Source organism: Lactuca virosa, chromosome 5, assembly GCF_052849685.1.
Source record: "Lactuca virosa cultivar CGN04683 chromosome 5, Lactuca_virosa_CGN04683_v6, whole genome shotgun sequence".
Taxonomy (NCBI): domain Eukaryota; kingdom Viridiplantae; phylum Streptophyta; class Magnoliopsida; order Asterales; family Asteraceae; genus Lactuca; species Lactuca virosa.
The window spans coordinates 114,640,139-114,655,443 of NC_136430.1; positions in this window are offsets into that span (position 1 = coordinate 114,640,139).

Here is a 15,305-nt window from a genome sequence, read left to right on the forward strand (position 1 = left end):
TAGATTAAGAGGTGTATCAACAAATCAAGGAATAATACTTACAAATTTTGAAGATCTAGAATGAAGATCGGGATGATAGTTGAGAGAGAAATGGAGTGTTCTTGAGGTTGGAATGAGATAATGAATGAAAGTTGAAGAATAAGAGCCTATATAAGGGAGTTTACGGCCCTCCTTGAGTTTACGGCCGTAAACTCAAGTACTTGAGGCTGTGAACTCCTCTTGATGAGGTTAAGGCTGGATTAGTTCAACAGAGTCTCTAGCAGGTACTTTCTAACACTTATTCCTTAAGTGTACTAGGCTCAGAACACTCAAACAGGCTCTAAATTGTGCTAAATGATAGCAGGAGTGAGTCTGTCACTGAGTTGAGTTAAATGACTGAGCTTTCAAGCAAAAAATTTCAGGTTGTCACATCATCCCCCCGTTAGATGGAATTTCATCCCGAAATTAGCTTTCTTACAGTACTATTGGGGTTGCGCTATTCTGATTTGCAGAAAACCCACTCGTAGCCCTGGCAAATTTGCCCTGGTGTTCATTATAGGATTCGTACTTGGTCCATCTATCATTACCTCGTGTATACAAGTCATATATAATTAGGATTAGTAAGACGTTCGGATGTGCGACTCTGCCCCAAGTCCACAACCAAACAAGGAACAGGAGATAGGGCGGAAACACACATACTAGATCTGCGTAATCATAATCATATACCACCCCTACGTATACACTAAATAGTGATAGGTGGGTTGTATTCGTCCATAGCCTCTATGCTCGAACTTGGTCTGCTGGACGAGTGGTATTTCGTGACGGTCTGCGGACATATGTTGCCAAGGCTTCGGAGGACAAAGTACCCTTCGCACGAGTACTTTGGGGTTTAGAATACGAAAGATAAAACTGAGGTTTAGGTCGGACTGTCAATACGAATGATGAAGGTTTCGAGAACTTGACGGTCGAGGCGTTAGAAACATATGAAATCGGTATGGTGAGGACCATGCCAATTCATGACGACTGATAGTAATGGACTCTTTACTGAACAAAGTTTTGGCCGATTTGAAAGAAACGTCTGGTATACGATGTTGTACCCCTAGTTTGTTCGACAATGTACTCCTAGTGTGTTTGACAATGTACTCTTAGTAAATGTTCCAGTGCCTTCTATTTTCCCCTTTGATGTTAGCACTTCTACGTATAGTACCGCGATGAGCGAGTACATACTGTGAAAGTGCTTTGATAACTGGTGTCAATACTTTATACTACGATCCTACTTGGTACTACTACGATTGCCTGTTATATACAAGTTATGAATAATTAAGATGCATAAGACAGTCGACTGAGTAACTCTGCCTCAAATCCACAACCAAACAAGGAACAGGAATTAAGGCGGACTCGCTCACTCTCAGTCTGCAACATCTTAGCTATGCACAACCCTGGTGTATATGCTAAGTCTCATAGCTTCTCTAAACGGATCTGTTAGTTCTCTTGAATACTGTGATCTATTTCAATATGGGAGTTATTATAATTACTTTTTAAGTGGTTTTCCCCAAGTTTTAATCTTATATAAATATAAATTAATTAATTTTTAAAGAAATTACTATTTCGAAAACGTACCGCTGCACGAAGGCGACTTCGGGGTTGATTCTCCTGCGGTGATCATCAAAATGCGTCCATCTACGCCTGAGTTCTTCACTATCGGGCAGTCCCTCTGGTAGTGTCTAGTCTCGCCACAGCCATAGCAGGCTTGGTTTTCTTCAACTCCTAGGATCTGTGAGATCGGTTGAGTCGGTGCCCTACAGAAACGGATTGTGTGTCCCTTTCTGTGGCAGTTCAGACACTGCATTTCCCGACATAATCCGGTGTGGTGGTAGTTGCACTTTCCACACTTCGGAAGGGTTCCAGCATACCTACTGGCAGGTGCTGGATCAGCAGGTGTTGTAGCGGCGTACATAGTACTCGTTCGTTGCTCTTGCGGGGGCTCCTGTGTTGTTCGCTTCTTCTTCCTCTTGTTCCCCAACTTCTGATTATAGTCCTTTCCCTTTGATGGCTCGGGAACGAGGACTTCTACACCATGGCAGACTCCATGGTCAATGAGTCGCTGGGCCAGGCGTTTGGCGCTATCAAATGTGGATGGGTTAGAAGACAGTACATTTCCTTGGGTCAGGGCAGTTAGACCCCATATGTATCTTTCTATTTTCTTGCTCTCCGGGATAACCATCCCGGGGCATAGTGCTGCCAGGTCACAAAACCTGTCAGTGTAGGTCACTATGTCTGAGACAATCATGGTATGCTCCCATAGTTCTTGTTCTAGCTTTTAAACTTCTCCCCCTCGGGCAATATTCTTCCAGCATCAACTCTTTTAGGTTTTCCCAACCTATTGAGTTAGCCACTGATAGGGTCAGTGACTTAACATGGTTGTTCCACCATGTCAGGGCTCTGTTGGAGAAGGTGCAGGCAGCAAACTTCACTTTGCTCCCTTCTGGGCACGTACAGATTGCGAAGACCAAATCTATTTTCTCAAACCATCGCATCAGAGCGATGACTCCACCATTTCCATTAAAGGAAAGGGGTTTGTAGTTGGTGAAGTCTTGTAGGAGCACTCTCTCGAGCACATAGGGACCACACCTTGAGTAGAATGGACAGGTGTTCCACCTCCGCTGGAACTGGTAGGATGATATTGAGCCATGGCTGTTGCCATAGACGCAGCTACTGCAGCATTTAGAGTTGCCGCATCGATTTGTGGGGAAGGTGTTGGAGTTATCGGAGTAGTGCGTCTGATTAATCTGCGAGGAGGCATCTTTGCTAAAAGAATACAAAGATGAGGTGAGATAAGTCTATAGCAGTGGAGATAAGCCGAAAGCTGAAAGACAAGGTTATCCTAGTTCTGAATGTATCGGGTCCTGACTTCTACAGGGTTCTGGAAACGATTCATAAAAGAGTTTATACCGAATAAACTTTATGAATGAGAAAGGCTATCCTCGAATGAATATCTGTTACCTGAATGACTGTTACCAGTTTCATGTGAAGCAAATAATCCTAACACGTAGGGTGAGCAGTGTTTCCACTAACTCATTAAGTTAACCAAGATTATTAGTTATTAGTGTGACGCATATGACGTTCTGGTTACTTCGGCTGATCCCTCCTTGAGAACTTCTTTTAACTTACTCTTGTTCCTCCTTGACTCTTTTGCCGACTACTATGAGGAAGTAGTTACATCTATATGGGTTTGTCATGCGAGAATAGAAGGGTCTAAAGAATCTATGAGATTAAAGGTAACTTTATGGGGGTGATCCTTACAGAGTCCTATAATCGTACAATGCATACAAGTTGTATATAATTTAAGATTAAATAGGCCTTTGAATAAGTGATCCTACTCCAAAACCACAACCAAACAAGGAACAGGTAGGGAAGCGTAGATTACAAATTCTAAGTCTATAAAATCTTAATTATATAAAACCTTGGAAGTATACATTGCAAGATTATAGTCCTATCCATAAGGGTCTTTTAAGTTATCATGTAAGTTGTTTATATAGTGCCTAAAATACTCCTATAGTACTCTAACTCTATGTACTTGATCTGGAATTCTCTTGACTGAAGTTTAGGTAAGTTTTAAGACGGTTGCAACACCACATCGCTCCCAAACACATGTCGGTCACATCTCGAATGAATATAGTTGATCAGGCTATATTGGTCCTAGCTATGATTACATAACTGTTCAGGTTTGACGATAGTGTTTAACCTTTAAATACTTTAATTCTGTTCTTCTTGTGATACTTGGTCTACACGTATATGCAAGTAGGTATATTTTTATAACTTATCGTTATACTCCTAAAATATATCATTATCCAGAGCACTTAAGCCCCATTGTATTTATAGTTGTATATCTTTTATCGGTTGATATACTTAGTTCACTATAAACAATGCCCTGATACCAATCTGTCACACCCCAAAACCGGAACGGCGGAAACATTCGGGGGTGGAGGACATCATGTTTAGTATCACAAGACCTGCATCATAGTAAGCAAAGTAATGAACAACCATTTCATTAGAAAGAAAGTGTTTACAATGTCTGTGTTCACAAAACATAGAATACATAAGAAAATAACAAAACAAGACGTGGAGCTATACTACTCCATCTTCTGAATTCTCAGCGCGAGTACCTGTCTACTAGTTCCCTGAGAATACAAGTTATTTGAAAGAGTTTATCAACAATTAAGATGGTGAGTTCATAAGATTTTAGTGATGTATGTAAGTTGTAGAAAGTTGTTGTATAATGTAGTTGAAAAATGTAGTAAGTTGTAAGTTATGTGAGTTGTAAGTTATGTAAGTTGTAAGTTATGTTTAGAAAAGTTCGCCTGTTCCTCCAGAAAATCCTATATTTCCTACTTTAACAAAAGATAAGTAAAAATGGCTCTACAATCCTTTCTATGAGTACTAAATGGGTACAAGTTATACAAGACTCAGAGTAAACAAACAATCGATTATGCGCATCTGCCCTAAAGTGGATAGCACACATCCCATTGTTTGTTTTATCATCGTGGTATATAACCCTGGTGTATTCACTTGTTACTCATGGAGTTAATTGTAAAAATTCCTTTATATTTAATGAAAAGATTCTTTAAGAAAACCCTTATTTATTATAATAATATAGTGACCACAGTGATTACTTCTATAATTACTTAGTTTATACTAGCTATATATGATCTAATATCGAATAGATAGTTAATTGGGTGAATATGCCATAAGCCCACAACCAAACAAGGAACAAGAAGTAAGGCGGAAAGCACACATCCAACTACTTATTGGGTATTAATGATATATAACCGTGATGTATAAACTAAGGTACTAGAGAGTTAATCACCTAAGGCCCTTTAAGTTTATACGGGTTTAATAAAATGAATTAAACCCTTTACTGGTAAGTTTCTAGTTTTGTATACCAAAAGTTCTGTTTGGAAAAGTAAGATTTGTACTAGAAAATCATGCATTGACTTTGTGTACTATGACCTGACCCATACCTAGTACCCTTATGATGACTTAATGTATACTGAACATATATATATCTAGAATCGAATAAATAATAGACTGGGTGAATCCGTTCCAAGCCCACAACCAAACAAGGAACAGGAAGTGAAGCAGAGAACACACATCCTATTATCTGTCGGATCCTATTGATATATATATATATATATATATATATATATATATATATATATATATATATCCTTTGATGCATACATTAAGGAATCATAAGGTTAGCATTATGGTCCGCTTCTACTAAACGTAGCCTTCTACCAAGGCATCAAATGTGATGTATGTTTGTAAAAATGTAAGTTTTCCCTAGTTTATAACTATCTTAACTCGAAAATAGTTTGTATTTGACTTTCAAGTGGTGCTGTCACTTTATGAAAGAAATGAGAAAATGTAAGTACTGTAGTATTTATAAATAGTACTACTGCTGTACTAATTGCCTTAATTTGGTTATTAAGGTATAATGTGATGGCTAGATCCCATACTAAACACTCTCCCTGTCAAAAGATTCTGGGAACGAAACGCGACTTGGCAAACCGGCGGTTGCATCGTGTACATCCACATTAAAGTTATATAATCATGTATACCCAATTTAACTATCGCCTTTTGTTTAGAACAATGAGTTAGTGATTCATTGGTATAATTAGATCCTGCATTTGTTCCATGCTATAGCAAGTTAGTATGTTTGTTCTGTTTCTCATATAGTATGTTCTGTTTCTCATATAGTATGTTCTGTTTCTCATATAGTATGTTCTGACTCATGTATGAACTGACTCTTTGTATGCTTCATTGTACTAGAATTAATGAATAGTATCTTCTTAAACTATACCTATTATAGTTTACTAACGTTTTACTTGAACTTGTTATTGAAAAGACTCATTTATCTACTAAGTCATGCTTGTACTTTAAAAACAGAGTTTTGTTAAACTATAAAGCAACATAACTTAAAAAGAGTTTTTGAAATGTTTTGATCACTTATAAAGGACATAAGCAATCTTTTCAAAGATGTATATAACAAACATTTTACACAATTATCATTGTGTTCAACTTGTATTCCCCCCTTAAAGCATTTAAAACAGTTAAAAGATTTATTACGGGGTATGAACTCACCTGATGTGGGTGAATCAAACGAATATGTGTGTAAGGATGAGAAGCTCCACGAATGATGTCCCGAGACTTAACAAGTCCTAAATGACATATATTGGCATGAATATAGGGTTTAGAAGCAACCAAAGGCAAGGAAACACCTCACAGGACTAGGAAACACTTTGTCCAAGTGTTGGAATCACATGTGATTGACCTAAAGGGTGTTTATGGCCATGGTTTCGTGTTCACGGCCATGTGTTTATGGCCAAGGGAGTTTACAGCCGTAAACTCATGGTCAAAGATGCATATGAGGTTGTTTGAAGACTAGGGAAGCTTGAGGGACTTTTGCTCTACTAGAGGATGAGAAAGACCCACTCATTGGAGAGTGTTGAAGTGTTTACGGCCCAAGGGAGTTTACTCCTGGCCGTAAACTCTCTAAATGGTCACATTTAGGGTCTTAAAGGTAAGGAGTCTCAAGGGTTCAAGTGTTCTAAGGTTAGGCAAGAGCCTAAATGTGATTAAGGTCCACAACTTGACCATACTTGGAGTTTATGGCCAAGGGTGTTTACTCTTGGGCCGTAAACTCTCTAAATGATGAGTTTGGTGATGATTCAAGGTCTTACAAAGCACAAGGGAGTGTTCTAGCCTCAATTCCAAGCCTTAGGAAGGGTTTATGGCCAAAATGGCACCCTTAAAGGGATTTACGGCCATGGTAGATGGCTTGGCCGTAAACTCCTTTTGTCCTTGTGTTTTTGATGTTTTCAAGGCTCTAAGCATGAGTCCTAACTAGATAACAAGTGTAGGGAAGAGTACTTACGATATAGAGGCTTGAAATGGTCGATCTTGGCCATGAACACTAGTGTGTGTTCTTGGTGTTCTTGGTGGAACTTGAAGACCTATGAAAACATGATTTTCATGGATGAAATCATGAGAGGATGCTAGATTAAGAGGTGTATCAACAAATCAAGGAATAATACTTACAAATTTTGAAGATCTAGAATGAAGATCGGGATGATAGTTGAGAGAGAAATGGAGTGTTCTTGAGGTTGGAATGAGATAATGAATGAAAGTTGAAGAATAAGAGCCTATATAAGGGAGTTTACGGCCGTCATTGAGTTTACGGCCGTAAACTCAAGTACTTGAGGCTGTGAACTCCTCTTGATGAGGTTAAGGCTGGATTAGTTCAACAGAGTCTCTAGCAGGTACTTTCTAACACTTATTCCTTAAGTGTACTAGGCTCAGAACACTCAAACAGGCTCTAAATTGTGCTAAATGATAGCAAGAGTGAGTCTGTCACTGAGTTGAGTTAAATGACTGAGCTTTCAAGCAAAAAATTTCAGGTTGTCACGGTTGTTGTTCATTCTTCAGTAATCAAAAGTAGTTACTCCTCCTCCATGGATTTGTGTATGTTGTTTTAATTAGATTTTTTGTGTTTATTTTAGAAGCATTCTTACTCATTAAATTTGTATTGTATGCTAGAATATGTTTTGAAATGAATCACTAAACTTTGTAAGTTTTTTTATCGTAGAAATATGTGGACCAATCAAAGTTAAACACACTAAAGTTTTTGTATTTTATACAATTCCAATTCTATCGGAATGGAATCACGAATTTCAATTCTATCAAAATGGAAACACATATTACAATTTTGTGGGAATGGAATATGGATATTTTCTCACTGATTTATGCATGTTCTACAATATTTGGTTATTGGTTTTGGTGCAATTCACAAGTCCGCATATTTTTCCAAAGGAATTTAGCTTTTTATTTTTCATTTGCTAATGTGTTATTGGATTCTAAACTACAACTGGATTTGTTTTCACAAAAGTTGATGCTTGAAGAACAGACCACAAAATTGAAAATGTGATTCTCAGCAACATTATTCTTTTAGAATGTATTAGTGTCTTTTGTTAGATTTTGATGTTTTTTCCCGATTTGAAAGTTTTTTAGTTTATTCATTAACAATAAATATTATTGATAGCAATTGTTACCTGTATTCTATAAGAATTAATGTAATTTTTGTTTTTATTCTTTAATTGATGGTTCGAGAATTTATTATTCTACAACAAGTTTTTAAAGTCATGATCAAGAAATAGGTTCAAGAATATTTTATTATTTTATGGTTCAAGAATATTTTTATTTTTGAATACACTCATAAACATATTCTGTCAGAATTTCCGAATTAAAATAATTATAATTCGTAAAATCGGATTTTTAAAACTAATACAATCTATGATCCCTTAAAATAAGCAATTTTCCTTTATTAAATCTATATTAATTGACTAAAATACCCTTGCAATTAAATTAGATGGTATTTTTCAAATATATTTAATTCAAACATAGGTATTAATCACTTTCTTAAAATAAGTAAAATGATTGGGCCACAATCATTCCTACATCCATACAATAAATAGTTAGAATAGAATAACTTAAGCCTATATATATATATATATATATATATATATATATATATATATATATATATATACATGGACCCAAATCCCCCAAGGTGTCCACCTCATATATGTTTAGTCACTTTCTGATTTGGAACGATTTTTAAAACCATGGCTTTACTTAATTTTTAATTTGGATTATATATAATACTAGTTATGAGACATGTGTATTACATGGGTTAATTTTAAAAAATAAATAAATATAAAGGTTAAAATGTTTGAGAACTTTGAATTTTTAAGAAAATAAGAAAAATAATGAATTATTATAATTGAAATGTTTTTTATCTTTTAAATTTAAACAAATAATATAAATAAATAAACAAAAGAAACTAATGAACTTTAATTTCGAAATTTTGAAATTAAAAGGTAAGTTCATTAATGAAATTGATATCCATTTATTACTACATTTATTGCAATTATTGTATTAAAATATTATATGAATTTAATAAAATAGAAAAACTCATAAAATGACATGTAGAAAAAAAAATTAATTTCATAATAATCATAAAATTACAATTGGCAAATTGAATGACAGTGTGACATGTGACAAAAAAAAAACCTTCATGTATTAGAGTAGATTTAGTCTTTTTATATTCTTCATGTCCAAAAAAAATTAATATTGTAGTTAGTTATGATTACCAAAACTATTTTAAATAGATTGAATAAAACTTTTAGGATATTTTATATTTAAAATGGTCAAACTCATTAAAGTGATTTACTTTTAGGATGTTTTATATTTAAAATGGTCGAACTCATTAGAGTGATTTGGATGCCTTTAAACTTTTTTATCCTTAATTTTTAAATTTTGCTTATCAACAAGAAAATTTTTCCGATTCGAGTATATTATTTTGCTTTTTTATTCGTACACCTATAATGGAATGAGTCTTCTAAAATATATGCATTCCTCACCTTAGGCACACCCACACACCCACTTTCCCGAATGGTTACCAAGAGGACTTATAACATCGTTGCGTAACATGGAGAGCGCTCAGAATCAATGGGCTATCCATGACCTTTAGAATTTGAACTTAATTTTGTATATGAAAACGACAACACATTACTCAAACACCTCCATGATGTACAATTGCAAACCGGACACAAAAGCTAAGTCTTCCTCTTCCTCTTCCTCTTCCTCTTTCTCTTCCTCTTCCTCTTTCTCTTTTTCTTTCTCTTTCTCTTTCTTCTTCTGCACCCAGCCCCCGTTACAGTTGGTCGTGAACTCCTCAGTGTTATCCCCCAAATGATGCATCTATAAATTAAATACAGTATTTATTAATCAGTTGATCGATATTATGGCATGCTAAACTTGTCATTAACTTCTAATTGGAGAAATTACTTACTGCCTTCCACACGATTCCAAGACCCATGAATAAGTCATATTTCAGATTAAAGTCCCCAACAACTTTGATAGTTGTGCAGACATCAGTCACCACCCTGTTCTCTTCGTCCTTAGAATGCTTCAGATAATCCTTCACAAAATCCTCCTTCGAGACAACCTCTGGATCGTAATCGACTTTCCACATAAGCAGTATCATATTTATATACGATTAATAATTAATTGTAGTGGATGACACTAATAAATAATAATAAAAACAAGGAATAAATTCATGTTTGGGAAGCCCATTGATGTGGAAAGTCGATTAAGATCAAGGAGGTTCTGGGGGTTGTCTTGGAGGAGGAGTTTGTGAAGGATTATGTGAAGCATTCTGAGGAGGGCGAAGAGAATAAGGTCGTGACTGACGTCTGCACAACTATCAAAGTGGTTAGGGACTTCAATATGAAATATGACTTATTCATGGGTCCTAGAATCGTGTGGAAGGGAGTAAGTAATTTCTCCAATTAGAAGTCAATGACAAGTTTAGCATGCTATAATATCGATCCATTGATTAATAAATAGTTTATTTAATTTATGGATGCAGCGTTTGGGGGATAACACTGAGGAGTTCACGACCAACTGTAACGGGGGCTGGGTGGAGAAGAAGAAAGAGAAAGAGAAAGAGGAGGAAGAGGAAGAGGAAGAGGAAGAGGAAGAGGAAGGGGAAGTCGAAGACAATAAGGAAGACTTAGGTTGCGTTTAGTTACGTAAAAACAGTTTACATTTTCCATTTTTTGTTTTTCCTTTTCAGTTTTTGTTATCCGTTTTTAGTTTTCATTGGAAAATTTAGAAAACGAGTTTAGTTAAAACTTCTTCATTTTTTCATTTTTAGTTTTAGAAAATTAGAAAACGTGTTTAGAAGTGTATTTTTCTATCGGTTTTCCAAAAATTTCCAATTTCTTTGTAATTTTAGAAAACAAAAAATTTTCATTTTCCGTGAAAGTTTTAGAAAAATAGACGAACTAAATGAGTTTCCCAAATTCTCATTTTTCTTGGAAAAATTTTCTGGAAAACGGCCCATTTTCCGCAAGTAAACACACTGTTAGCTTCTATGTTGGGTTTGCAGTTGTTCATCATGGAGGTGTTCGCGTAATGTGTTGCATTATCTAGTCATTTGCTTAGTCAATAAATGTTTAGAAGTAGTGTTAGTTACTCCTAGTTTGTAGTTCCAAGTTCCTTATAGTGTTTATAAGGCGTGTGATGTTATCTTCTTGTTAATATCATTTCATAGAATAATACACATTAGTTGGTGTAACATAAAGGACTATTATCACTAAAGTCCCAAGTTTTTGGCACTAAATGGAAAAAGCCCTGAATTTAATTTTTCATTCACTATGACCACGATATTTTCGTGGAATTATTGTTTGAGAGCTTTTACCCGGTCACCAGCAGGTAACTTGTACCATCCGGTCACCACTAAGCTATTCTCCTGCCATCACCTTTCACGAACCATCACTGCTAAAGGGTTTCATGCATTCGAGAAGGTTTGAAGTTGAGAAGGGTTTCACAGTCCCCAATTTCACTATTTGAAGCTCCGAAATCGTTGGCGAAGTAAGGTAGAGTAGAAAGGTACGTGTATGGAAACAAGAAATTGATGATTCTGAGGGTGGTTATCTTCATCAATGGAGTTCCAAGTTTGGACTAACAAGTTTTTTTTTGATGAAACAGGTGGCTTCTACTTTTGGAACTAAGAAGCGTAAAGGGCCTAAGCTCCGTGAGAAGACATTCCTTCCAGACTCTGACTCTGATGATGATGTATTTGACTTTAGCTTCTTGGATTTTTCTGAAGAAACTTTCAAAGCCCCCTCAAAACTAGGTGATGATCATTTTCTTAACTTATTGTGTGACGAAAACATATTAAGGAGGAGTATTTATGGAATGGTAGATGATGGAGACATTTCTGGTGTCCAACAAAATGACCATTCCCACTTTGATGAGGACGATGAAGATGTTGGTGTGGACTATAGGGTGCATGATCCCAATGTTGACTGGAAAAAGATGAGTCCCCGATTAGGAGACTGTTATGAATCCCCTGCTCAACTCAGGTTTGCTTTAACTAACTATGAAATCCATGGAGGGTACCACCTTTATTTTGAAAAAGGTGATAGAGTGAGGGTTATAGCTAAGTGTGGTAGTGGAAGCAGTGATAATAAAAAATGCAGTGTCCATTTAGGGTTGCATCTGGATGGAAGTACAATGAAAGGACATTCCAGATTAAATTTTGTAATGAAATTCATCTGTGTGCTAGGAATTATCATTTTGGTTCCCTAGTTACTAGCAATTGGTTAGCCAAACACTACATGAAAGATGTAATCATGAAGCCCAAGATGACATTGCTAGAGATGCAAGCAGATGTGCTACAAAGGTTTTCAGTGAGTGTATATGTTGGGCAATGTCACAGAGCAAGGGCTACTATAATGGGCATGATAGAAGGGAAGTTAGAAGACCACTATGCCAAGGTTTAGGACTATGCAGTTGCAATTAGGTTGAGTAATCCGGGTACAACTTGCTTGGTGGGGGTAGAAATTAATCCCGGGTGTAACTATTTCAAAAGGTTTTATGTTCGCTTCAAGGCTTTCAGAGATGGATGGAACAGAGGATGTAGAAGGGTAATAGGACTAGATGGTCGTTTCTTGAAGGGACATGTTAAAGGGGAGATTTTAATTGCTATTGGGAGGGATAAAGACAACCATGTCTACCCAATAGCATGGGCAGTTGTGATATTGAGAATAAGGACAACTGGACCTGGTTCATTGAGAATTTGGTTGCTGATTTGGATCTTGGTGCTGGTAATGGACTGGTTGTTATCTTAGACCAACACAAGGTACCACAACATACACTAGTATACAATATACATTTCGATGTTACACTCTGTTGGGTTTTGGTATACTACAACATCCTATGGTGCACATACAACCCTAAATACCTTGGATCTATGTTTTCACTAATTATACATGCAAATGGTTTCCAAGGTATTAATCTTACAACTAGCATGCATTTAACATAAAATTATAATATACTAGTTAGCATGACATACCTTTTGATGGAGCTTGAATTCTTGGTGTATTTGGCCTTAAAGAGCTTAGCCCCAATAGTGTGGAAGCCTCAAATGGAATCACAACACACCATGGACAAAGGATGAACTTGAGAGAGAATTCCATGCACACAAAAGACACCATGAACTCTAAAAAGATACAAGTGGCGATTTTGGGCAATGAAGTATCTATTTATATGTGGGATTTCTAGGGTCATGGATATAACCCAAATCCATACCCATGGGTTTTATGATCCATGGTTCATGTGGCCCAACTCTTTATGTATCCATACATAAACTTGGTCCAACATGGATCATAAGCCCAACACATATAAATATAACTAATTATCATAATTAGTCCCCATAGATTTAATTAGTCTCTTTCGACCACTAAATTAATTCCAAATTAATTCTTGATCACTACTAATTAAAACATATGATTTCATATTAATATATTATTACTTATAATATAATAATAAACCATAAATAACCTTCTCTCAAAAGTCCATCCTAACAAATTGTCCTGATGATATGCAACCCAAATGGACCATGCTACTCTCGGGTCGAATACATACCAATAATAGTTATGGGCTTAGACACCTAATCCAACAGTCTCCCACTTGGATAAGTCTAAAACTATTATTCAAGTATGACTCCAAGATCCCGACTAGCAATCGTAGCTCTTAAAGCCGCTGTCAAACTCTAAACAAATCAAATGACATGTCCATTAGATAAGGGATCATATATTCCTCCATTCTAGATATCATATGGACTGAGACATGGATTATAATCATTCTCTCTGTCCATTTGTTGTTTCCCGATTTCCGATTTATGACGACTGACTAATTGAACAAATCAAATCAGTCCAGGCCCGGCCGAGCACTTACGTTTGTCATCACCAAATCATCGAGGGGCCCACAGATATCGCTTTTATCCCGAAGGTAAAAGGAATGGATAAACTTCGACTCATATGGCTTGTTCTACTACTTGTTGAATCATACACAAAGGCACGTTTTATAACATCGAGTTACCAATGCGTTTTCGTGCAATCAATGTATAACCAACTCATAGTAACAACTCATATCTCTAGGTTTAAAGAATATAAGATATTATCGTCTCATGATCACTCGTGATAAAATCCATGAAGTGATTCCAATGAGCACGGGTTGAATCCAATACTCAGAACTTATGAGCACTCATGAGTGTTGTAGCCCTTTGTCCAACATCTTAGACCTCTACAAGCCAACCCATGACAGTCTTAATTCATATCTACTTCCAACATATGACCGACTGTGGATGGTTTGAATAACTTAGTCATCCAGAACAATGACCTAGTTTATTCTGGAAGTCAAAACATGCAAAATGAAACACAAGAATAATTGAATCGAATATGGTATCAAAACCTATGAACATAAATAAAACACCTTTTATTTATCACCATATGATTACACATTATTCATTGTATACTGTTTCAGCTATCAACTTTATTCTTGAATTTAAAACAATAGTTGTCCCATGCTCCAAGCATGTACACTATGTTTTCTAAACACTAGTCATGCCATACACCAAGTATGCATACTATGTTTGTCTATGATCTTTACTTTGTGAAATAGATCAATTGAACATAACTCCAATGATCCTCTTTTCATAGTCCCAAATCCTTACTGCAAATGCAAGAATTCCAAATTCATGCCATTTACTGAAATCTGTTAGATTCTAAACTTATATGCATTGATCCTCTTGTAATGATTATGCACAAAGTTAGATAGACTTGACAACAAACATTACAGAGCATTCCAAAGGAGATCAACTCCTTGGAAACATCCTTCTTGCATTAAGTTTCCTAATCTTACACAGATTGAATAATTTCTAACTTTGAAACATTTCCATATTCCATTTTGACTATCACTTCTGAACAAGAGTTTCCTCCTTACAGATTATGTCAATATGGTACTTCCAGAATTATCGTTATACTTCCAACTGTCCTTGAGCAACCAATCTTTGGTAAACCTTAGATTGTCCTCGACAATTGTTTAATCCTTTTAGTCATATCCAATTCTAGACCTTTTCCCTTCTTAATGCCCCAGGCATTTGGAAAATTTTAGAAAGGATGAATATAGCACATGCAATCGATCCTATATCCGAAGCATATGGGACACGATTCATGATGTATCACATAAAGACTAAACCAGTCTTTTGCTATAATATTTCCATTTCAATTTGCCAAGTTCTCATAATTCAGATTATGAAAAGGGATGTCGTAATCATAATCGAATTTTAGAACGCAAATAATGGACCCTATATTAGAATTTTCTTATGTTGAGCCATTCCAACATAACATTCA